The following is an 11,590-nucleotide window of genomic DNA, read 5'->3' on the forward strand; positions in this document are numbered from 1 at the left end:
TTATTAAATACTCATAAGTTATTGAATATGAAAGGTTTTGAATAGTTTCAAAACTTTCCCTCAAGTTTTGGAATTTGTAAAGTCACTTTAGAAAACTGTAATTCCAAACCCTAGAGTTTTAAAAGTTAAAATTCGACCCTTATATTTTATAGTATTATAAGTTAATTACATATATATATATATATATATATATATATATATATATATATATATATATATGAGCAAGTCAGTTTTCCCTTTAGTAAGCCTCATTCACGAAGCAGGTCTATAAGGAGGGTATAAGGTTGTTTCCTATAAAATGGCAGATTAATGGGTATCCACTCTCACCCACCGCTTCCTTGACTGGTGGAGGGTTATTAGCCGAATAGGTAGGACAAGGACTATAATTCTCATTAAAAGTATAATGATAAATATAAACTAAATAAACCTTTTATAAATTCCCAATCTTAGTTACTTTAGAAAAATGTGAATTTGGTTCTAGCCTATGAAATTTCACTTTGTACCTTACCAAGTTGTTGGTAGAGCGTGTGTGGGTAAGTGGCACACTAACATTGACTAGAAAGAATGGAAAAGGGTGACTTAATGTTTATCATAGATCGATGTAGCGCATTTGGGTAACCGACACATCAATTAGGTGATAAAGATTAAGGGTACCAAGTTAATTTGCATGGTTATTCACACATTGTTTGTGATCCTCGGCATCCAAATCACAAACTTGAGAGGGCACAATTGATATTTAAATATGCCATTGAAAAGTTCAATGAATCTGAAAAAAGATCTAGGAGTTTGAATCCAATTAAAACCTAATAATTTATTTTGTTTTTCATGGTGGAAATTGGTGAATTGTCATTCGCCTAACTTCAAATATTTTATAGCTTGGATTACAGCATCCCTTTTCCAAGTTAGAAAGTATTGTGTTGGGTCCTAGCCTTAATATTACATTTGGGTGTCTTATTACATTTGGGTGTCTTATTAAGGATTCCATATCTAATCTAAACTAGTCTTTCTTTCTTTCAGATGTCTTCCAACAATGTTGCTTCTGCCACAAACCCTAGTGGCTCCTTCCCTCTCGTGAACCTTTATGGGAGAGTCATCTTTGAGGGCTCCAACTTTATGGATTGGATCAGGAACATCAGGATGGTCACGCATTACGAGGACAAGGAATATGTCATCGACAAGTAGCTGAAAGAAATTGATGAGTCTACTGCTGGGATGTGTCATCTTGGCCACAATGACAACTGAACTCCAAAAGTCCTATGAGGACTTTTACCCTTTTAAGATGCACATGGGTTTGATGGACCTCTACCATCAGAGTGCTCTTCAAGAGTGGTATGATATCATCTCTTCCATGATGACAACCCAAATGAAGGATGGTGAATCCATCATGGGCCACTTACAGAAAATGCAACAATATGTGGACCATTTTTCGAAGTTGAATGTGAACTTCCCCGAGGATTTGGCTATTGACATCATACTACACTCCTTACCTACTTGTTATGATCAATTCCAAATAACATATCACATGAACAAGGATGAAGTTACACTCAGTAAGCTTCAAGGACTTTTGAAGACTGCCGAAAGTGGTCTCAAAGGTAAATCAGTTGTTACTACTCCTACTCCTAACACCACCCCTATCTTGGGAATCGGGTAAAGTAGAGGGAAAAAAGAGGATGACCCTTTCGAAGGGTACCAAGGGAATGTCTCTTGACGACTCCTCTTTAAGTGGAAACAAAGGTGGTTTTGTTACTCCTTCTTCTAACCCAGAGTAAGCTCAATGCTTCAATTGTCAGGAAAAGGGTCACTAGAAATGAAACTGCCCCAAGTACCTGCATGATGTTAAGGATGGGAAGGTCTAACCTACCCATGCAGGTATTTACACTCTATTGTGTAATAACTCACCACATACTACTTCTTGGGTTCTTGATACAGGTTGCAGTATTCATATATGTTATAATTTGCAGGGCCTAAGAAAAAGTGAGGATGTGGAGCTCGAAAATATAAACTTGATCATGGGGAATAGGAAAGTTTCACCTGTCACCAAGATTGGAGTTTATTCTTTGTTGCTAAGTAGTGGGTTAGAGTTAGATTTGAATCAATGTTGTTACTCTTCCAAAATGGCGAGAAATATGATTTCTTTCCATAAGTTGTATAAACAAGGTTTTACTTTTTCGTTTGATAATGAAATATGTGCTATTAATGTTTTTTACAATGATGTATTTTACTTTAAAGCATTACCTTGTAATGGTGTGTATGAAGTTAGGAATGTTGTAGAAAGCTTAGGAAATAATGTCTTACACATTCATTCTTCCACTAGTTTTGATAAAGCATCCTTGTGGCATTATCGTCTTAGACATGTTAACAAGAAACGCATAGGCCAACTCTATAAGGCTGGAGTGTTGGAGTCATTTGACATAAGGTCAGATGATAGTTGTGAGTCTTGTTTTCTTGGAAAAATGACAAAGTTACCCTTAACTGGTATATGTGCTACGGTTGAAGTTTTGTTGGACCTCGTACACACAGATGTGTGCGTACCCTTCAGAACCGCCACAAGGGATGCTAACCACTTCTATGTGACTTTTACTGATGATTATAGTAGATATGGTTATGTCTACTTAGTCAAGCATTAGTCAGAAACCTTTTAAAAGTTCAAATAGTTCAAACAGGAAGTGGAAAATTAGTTGGGCAGGAACATTAAGATGCTTTGATCCGATCGAGGAGGATAATATCTTAGTACGAAGTTCCTTGACTATCTTAAGGAATGTGGAAATGTTTCACAATTGACACATTCCAGAACATCACAGATTAATGGTGTGGCTGAGAGACGCAATCGAACCTTGTTAGATTAATGGGGTATGCCTTAGAGACTGCCCCCCATATCTTTAATCTAGTCCATTCAAAGAAGGTTGCCAAAACACCTCACAAGATGTGGACTTGGAAAGTTCCCAATTTAGACCACATCAAGATTTGGGGATGCGAGGCTTTCGTGAGATGTGAGACTCAAGATAAGCTCAAACCTTGTAGTGAGTGGTGTATTTTCATCGGCTACCCATAGTATTCCTTCAGTTAGCTCTTCTACAGACCCAATGAGTATTTGGTCTTTTTGGCAATGAGAGGGGTCTTTCAAGAGAGAGAGAGAGAGAGAGAGAGAGAGAGAGAGTTTATAAGCCAAGGAATCAGTGGGTGACAAATCGACCTTGAAGAACTTCAAGAGTCAAGCGATTAAGGAACCTTAAACCCTAGCAATCAACCTGAGGAAGAAACTCCTATTGATGAGTCTGTTCCTCTGAGGCGTTCCACAAGAGTTAGGAAAACACATGAGCATTACTATGATTTTCATATTATTGTAGATGGTGATGCATTTATCAGTGATAGTACACTAATAAATTTGGATGAGCCTAACAACTTTGTGAAAGCCATGGAAGGCCTTGATTCTGACAAATAAAAAGAGGCTATGGACAGTGAGATTCATTCCATGTATGATGATCAAGTTTGGAGCTTGGTTTACAATGTACCGGGTCGTAAGACGGTCGGGTGCAAATGGATCTTCAAGAAGAAGACCGACATAGATGGGAATGTACAAACTTATAAACAGCGACTGGTTGTGAAGGGCTTTACTCAAACTCTGGGAGTTGACTATGATGAGACCTTCTTACAAGTAGCGAAGATTAAGTGTATTATGGTTTTGCTAACCATAGCTACATTTCATGATTATGAAATATGGAAAATGGATGTCAAAACTGCTTTCCTTAATTGAAAGTTGGCTGAGTATGTTTCCATGAGTCAGCCAGAGGGTTTTGTCAATGTAAAGCACCCTAATAGAGTGTGTAAGCTTAAGAAATCCATCTATCGATTGAAACAAGCATCTCGCTAATGGAATCTTTGTTTTGATGAGAAAATTAAAGAGTTTGGTTTTTCGAGGATCGAAGATGAGTCATGTGTATATGTTAAGGCTAGTGGGAGTATAGTTAGCTTTTTGGTATTGTATGTGGATAACATACTACTCATAGGAAATGACATCCCAACCGTACATGACGTTAAATCCTGGCTTGGGAAGTGTTTCGCTATGAAGGACCTTGGAGAAGCTGCATATATCCTAGGGATAAGGATATAAAGAGAAAGGATTAAGAGACTAATTGGACTTAGTTAAAGTACCTATTTGGATAAGGTACTGAAATGGTTCAACATGCAGGATTCCAAGAAAGCAGACTTACCAATCCAGTGTAACGCCAAAATGGGTACGACTCAGAGCCCGAGTACAGAGGCTCAGATAGCTGAGATGATTTGAGTACCATATGCTTCCGTTGTAGGCTCGATCATGTATGCTATGAATTGTACTCGCCGTGATATGGCCTTTGCTTTTAGCATGGTTAACAAATATCAAGGGAATCCGGGCAAAGCTCACTTGAATGCGGTGAAGAATATTCTCAAGTACCTACGAAGGACTAGGGACTGGGTCCTTACCCTCTGTGGGGGTGATGACTTGAGAGTAGTAGGGTATAGTGATGTTGGATTCCAGACTGATAGGGATAATTTACACTTGCAGTCAGGATGGGTCTTTACCCTTAATGGAGGAGCAATTACTTCGAAAAGTTCCAAGTAGGAGACAGTAGTTGATTCAACTTGCGAATCAGAGTACATAGCAACAAGCAAGGTAGCAAAGGAAGGAATATGGCTAAAGAATTTCATTAGAGACCTTGGAGTTATACCAGATATTAAGGAGCCTATGGAGATTTTCTGTGATAATGAGGGTGCAGTTGTCTTAGCTAAGGAACAAAAGGACCACAACAAATCCAGGGACATCGACAGAAAATATAACTTTATTAGACATCGGATAGAAGAAGGACTCCTCATGGTTAAGAGGGTATCATCGGATGAGAACCTAACAGATCCCCTCACGAAGGTACTGTATAGGGTTACGCACTTGTAGCATGCAAGGCGCATCGGGCTGAAGGATGATATTAGTTTTACAGATTAGATAGCTATTTTTGAAACTTGTAAGATGTAATTGACATTTGATGATTAAATAAAAGTTGTTGTTTCTTTATATGTAAAGTGTTGCTATCTTGTGTCAATGGCTTACTATTGTTTAAAAATTTTCATGTTTCGACGTCCAGACTAATTACTTTATTCAAACTCTCCACATTCATTCATATGTTGGAAGTAGGTATGAATTAAGACTGTCATGAAGTTGGCTTGTAGATGTCTAAGATGTTAGACATAGTAAAAGTTGCTACAATATTCATGAGTGCTCATAAGTTCTAAGTATTGGATTCAACCCATGCTGACTTGTATCACTTCATGGAGTTTATCTCAAGTGATCGTGCGACAGTAATATGAGTCGAAGTTTATCTATTCCTTCTAGTCCTTGGAGGATTAAAAGCGATATCCGGGCCTCCTGATGATTTTTTTTTACCTATGTGCCAGGCCTGGTCAGAACCAAATTGAAGTGTTCAGTTTAGTTCCATGTCAAACAAATCGGAAATCGGGAAACACACTGTTGGACAATACGTGCGACATTGTTCCATGTATTTTTCCGGCTGATCTCTAGAACATAGGATGATTTGATCACTTATCTTAAATGACACATCATCATCATCTCAATTCCGCGAGACTTTGAAAGAGCTACGAATGTTGGTTGGTTCCTGAATTCATACCTATAACTATAGTTATTAGACTTATCCAAGTGGGAGACTGTTGGATAAGGTTTCTAAGTCCATAACTATATTTGGTATGTACTTGACCCGGCTTGGTATGGTCCATTTGGGTTGCATGGCATCTCAACACTTAGATAGATAAAAATGAGAATAAGGACACTTATGATTTGTTAATCTATTGTAATATATTAATATGAAATCATATTGTTTAATTAGTATTGATCAATAATTAATTTGGAATTAATTTTGTGATCAAAAGAGACTAATTAAATGTATGAGGTATGGTTATGTAAATCTTTCATTCTTTTATAGTGGGCTTAAGGTCCATGATTCACTAGATTGGCTAGGACCCATTGGGTGCTCCAACGATGCTCCATGGAGGTTACAAATCCATGGATCATGGGGGAAATGAAAAGCTATGCACATTAGGGTTTACCCTACATGTGAGACTCTATATAATGAACCTCATATGGAGCAAAATTGGCACTAAGAGTATAAGAGTGAGGGCTAGCCTATTTTGTAATCAAGTGTTCTTCTCTCATGTTATTCCAAGTGTTGTGGTGTTGTGTGAAACATTTGAGGCCTCAAATTTTGGGTGCTAGGCTCACATAGTCTTAAGGAATCCAAGAAACTCACAAAGGGATGTAATTCTACTAGTTTTTATATTGCAAGTTCCCCATAACATGCTAGTTACAATGAGAACCTTGGAAAAAATCAAATTTGCATGTATATTAGAGAAAACATAGATCCAAGGTTTCTAGGGTTGCATGTAAACCATAGTAGTGTTAGAATGCTCAAAACCCATCAAGGATAATGATTCTTAACGGTAAGTTTATTCAGCTCACGATAGCCTGTACACTTGCAGAATGTTCCATCCTTTTTCTTGACGAACAAAACCGGTGCTCCCGATGGTGAGAAGCTTGGTCTTATGAAGGCTTTGCTAAGAATTTTGTTCAGTTGGCTGGACATTTCCTACATTTCTGACGGTGCAAGACGATAGGGGATTCGGCTACAGGGGTAGCCCTAGGGAATAAGTCGATTATGAATTCAACTTTTTGTTCACATGACACTCCTGGGAGATCATTGGGAAATATGTTAGGAAAGTTGCAGACCTCAGGAATGCTCACGATGTCTTTCACTTCTTGCTTTTTTTCTACCACATGAGCTAAGAAAAGAACATTACTCCTTGCTAAGATACTTTTGTGCCTTGATACAAGAAACGATATGTAGGTTCGATCTAGGTTTGTCGCCGTAGAAGATAAGAGTTTCGTTATTCAGCAAGTTCAGGTGTACGACTCTTTCGTGACATAGGATGTCAAAATGATTAGAACACAACCAATCCATACCAATAATAACGTTGAATCTTTTGATAGAGACCGACATAAGGTCTATTTGGAAGGGAAAGTTATTCAAGGTAAGGGTACATCCTATATATATATATATATATATATATATATATATATATATATATATATATATATATATATATATATATATATCGTTTATGTATTCGGATTTTCCATTGGCCATTTCTATTGTGAAGATTTTATTTAGTGGTTGGGTTTTTTGTTTTAGTTGATGTTTGAAATTATGGCTCACGAAGCTCTTCTCAGCGCCACAGTCAAATAGAATGCATGTATAAGTATTGTTGAGAAGAAATGTACCCGTGACCACCGTAGGGTCTGCTACAGCCTCTTCGTGACTAATTGCCAGAATTCCTCCAACTCCCCCAACTTTTCCAGCTTTTAGACAGTATCTTTTTAAATGCCCAACATTATCGCATCTATAACACGCTTGACCTACTCCAGCGGCAGGTACTTGGCTAATCGGTTGGGGTGGTGTTTACAGAATCAGACAGTATGCCCTTTTCTGTTGTAGTTTTGACACTGCATTTCCTGACAATTTCCGTTCTTGTGGCAATTACACTTGTTGCATTTATGGAGACTACCAACATAAGGCTTAGCCGGTGTGGTGTTAGCAGGAACATCAACAGGTATAGTAGCAACATGGACTGCCACTAACTGTTGCTTCTTCGAGCATTCCGAAGAAGATTGGCCCTTCCTTTTATTCCACTTTCTCTTCTTACTGTTGTTGTTGTTATTAGTGTTGTTGTTGTTTCCTTTGGGTTGTTCCAGAGCAGGAATCATAGAGTTTTGACGGGTTCGATGGTCAATAAGTGACTGTGCTAGCTCTTTGGCACTGTCAAAGGTAACAGGCCTGGAAGCAATAACACTTCCCTGAAACTGAGGTGATAGCCCCAGATATATCTTTCAATCTTTTTGCTCTCTAGAGCAACCATATCCGGAATTAGGATGACTAAGTAGTTGAACCTATTAGTGTAGGATGTTATGCATGAACCAAGCATAGTAAGACCCCAAAGCTCTTGTTTAAGCTTCTGTATCTCACGCCGCAGGCAGTATTCTTACATCAGCATTGACTTTAAGTTTTCCCAATTTATCGAGTTAGCCACTACCAGACTTAGTGACATAACATGGCCGTTCCACCATGTTATTGATCTATCAGTAAAGGTACAAGCAGCGAATTTAACCTTGCTGCTTTCCAGACATGAGTAGATTTTGAAGACTGCCTTTGTTTTCTCAATCCATTGTCTTAAGTCCATTACTCCCCTAGTCCCGTTAAAGGTCCTAGGTTTGGCATTTAAAAATTCCATATAGTTACCCTCCCGATGGTCCCCTTGATTTTCACTCTGATTAGATAGTGTGCGCCACTCCCTGATCAACTTGCACTAGCAGTATTTATATGTGACATAGCAGCTGAGAAAGCTGTTGTGACTATTGCTTGAAACATGGCAACATCAAATTGAGCAGGTGGTGGCGCATGTGGTGTCGGCGCTTCATTAACATTGATATGCCTTGGGTTTCTCCATGGAGGCATCTTTCACTTTAAGAAATGAAAGACGAAGAAACAATTACAAATAAAGAATAAACATGAATCTGATATCTCTGAACTAAAACACTTAGTTCAATATGAATCTTGTAAAGAATTGGTAATAGAAGTCTACTACAAGTACAACTTGCAACAAGATATTATGAATTTGAGTAGTTTTTTTCAAAGAGTATGAAAATTCATGTCGATTGTACTGGTATATTAAGTACATATAGTCTGGAAATTTTGACCATAAAGCAGGTCTACAATATAACACAATAATTGGAAAACATCGACATCAAACTAACCTACCGAAAATGAAATTTTTGCGGTCGTACTAAAAAACATGAAAAATAACACTAGAACATATTCGTAGACTTAGACTATAACCAAAATTTATTAAATAAGATGTTTATGAAAATTGTAATAACCCTTACTGAAGTAAAATGCTTATCATTTTATTGATATACGGTTTTGTACATATAGTGAAAAGTAGTGTATACATTTGATATCTTAATTTACACTAAAATAGAAAATAGAAGTAGTGTAAACACTACTTGCGACGAGTACGACTCCTAGTACTGGGATCTATCACATGGGATTCTGATTCCCTTAAACGCCTCTCCAGTGTAGTTTGACGATCTTGAAGTGCTCTCATTTCAATTTGAGCTGCAATCATTTTTACATGGAGCATGTCTGTGTGGTGTCTAGTTTTATCGTGATCTTTGTCTAGACGATGAAGATTTAGAGCGTTTTCTTGAGAGGCAGCAGCTAATTCTAGGATTTGGTTGATTGATATCCTGGATTGATCAACCTGACGAGAAATACAGTGCACTATAACAGGGAGGGCCCTGTTAGCCGATCCTCCATTACTAATGTTATAAAAATATCTGATCATTCCAAATGGAGGGCGTTGTCCTTGTTGTAGGCTCCACCTATGTAATTCTTCACCCCATTTTGGGGTTGCACCTTGAAAATGTTGTCTGACTATTGGGAGTTGTACTCCTTGTGGTGGATTATATACCTCTGGTTCCGAGTCTGTGCTCTCTGATTTTTCTTCTTCACTGTCCTCCTCAGGATCCTCTTTAGGATCATCTTCTATCCAACCACTAATCCCTTGGTTAGGAAAATAGGGATCTCCAGGTGGAGGGTATCCTGCCATTAAGTCTCTACGAAGAATTAGAGATAAGATTCATAGAAATGATGTAGTTTTACTAAATACTCCTACAGTACCTTAAATATGTGTTCTGCTCTAGAGTTTCTTCTGTATATGTAGTTGGTAAGTTTTATACTTGCTGTAACACTACCTTCACTCCCAAAAACATGTTGGTCGTATCTCAAACAAATATAGTTGATCAGGCTATATTGATCCCAGATATGATTACATAACTGCCCAGGTTTGACTGTAGTATCCAACATCCAAATACTTTTGAGTTGTTATGACTGTGATATTGTTCCTGTATGTATAAGTGTTAGTATTCTTCTTAATAAATACTTATATTTTAAAAGTATAGTTGTAGTCAGAGCTCTTAGCCCCAAATGCGTTTATAGTTTATATATATTTAATGGATTGATATATTGAGTTCACTATAAAAAAATGCTCTGATACCAATTTGTCACACCCCAAACCAAATGGCGGAAACGTTTGGGGGTGGAGAACTTCATTTGTAGCATGACAAAACATGCATCATAGTAATCAAGGTACAAACAACCATTGTATTTAAGAAGTAAAAGTATTTACATGTGTTCAATCTCTGTATATTGACACCAAAATAGTTAAAGCAAAATACAAAAGATATGACTCAATATGGCTCTATCTTATCAAAAGCTTGGGGAGTAACTGTTTATTGTTTTCCTGAGAATACAAGTAATTTGAAAAGAGAGTATCAACATAAAGTTGAGTGAGTGAATAAATATTTATTTTTTCCTGAGAATACAAGTAATTTGAAAATAGAGTATCAACACGAACTCACATGATAGGTGGTGATTTGGGCAGCGTTTCGTTTCTTAGAAAGGAGTTTTCTTGATGTAACTGAGAGTTTTTGATGAAAAGCCGATTTCACTTAGTGATAGTTTCCGCTAAAAGATTGAGAACTTCGGGGATTTGGAGCTAGCTTTAGGTGTTATATATGTTACCGGGGCTTCGGGATAGTATAGAGAGGTTTAAAAGTGATGAAAAGTCAGAGAGAGGTTGAGAATTTGTAACATAATCCGGAGGCGTCTCATCCTATTTAAAGGAGGGTTCTGGCCTCGGTAAGATGGTTGTAATGTTTACGTACGCTGGGTGTAGTACTGAAATCCTTAGTACGTGGGGCGTACTAGTTTTGTTCTTATCCAAACTTCGGAGGTGGCAAGTCTACGAGATACGCGTCAAAGCTAATCTCATTATGATGGGCATAATCTTTTCGCACGCTAGGCGGAATGGCCAGCTGGTGTCAGAGGTGTTGATTGAGCGAGATACGTGTCACTTTGCGAAGAAAGAGGCTACATGGAACTGAGGCCTTGCTTCCGAGTACGCTCGGCGTACTCTTGTACGCAGGGTGTACTTCTCTTTTTCAAACTTAAAAAATTTATATCTTTTGCATATGAACTCCGTCTTTGACGTTCTTTATATCTACGTGCAGGTGGGACCATGCTCTACATCATTCTTTTAGACTCTGTTGGCTAATTTTGACTTTATTTTTAAAGTTGTATTTTTAAGAGACCGAGATAAGAAAATCCGTTAAAACTTCATAACTTCTTCTTCCGATGTTCGTTTTCTTCTGTCTTTTTACCATTGGATTTCTTTTGATAAGATCTCTGATTCTCGTTTAGGTTGTTTTGGCCAAATGTTGATCAAACTAAATTTCGAGTTTCAGACTGTGTACTACTATGTCGAAACCTAGAAAACCATAACTTCTTCATACGAAGTCAGATTTAGACGTTCTTTCTATGGATACTATTGGTTTAACATATACTAAAACTTTTATTTAGATAGTTAAGGCTAAAAAGCATTTTATTGAAAATTCATTTTTTACGTTAAACAATGTTTTTTCGGTTTTGTCGCTGAT

Source organism: Lactuca saligna, chromosome 6, assembly GCF_052625555.1.
Source record: "Lactuca saligna cultivar CGN05327 chromosome 6, ASM5262555v1, whole genome shotgun sequence".
Classification (NCBI taxonomy): Eukaryota; Viridiplantae; Streptophyta; class Magnoliopsida; order Asterales; family Asteraceae; genus Lactuca; species Lactuca saligna.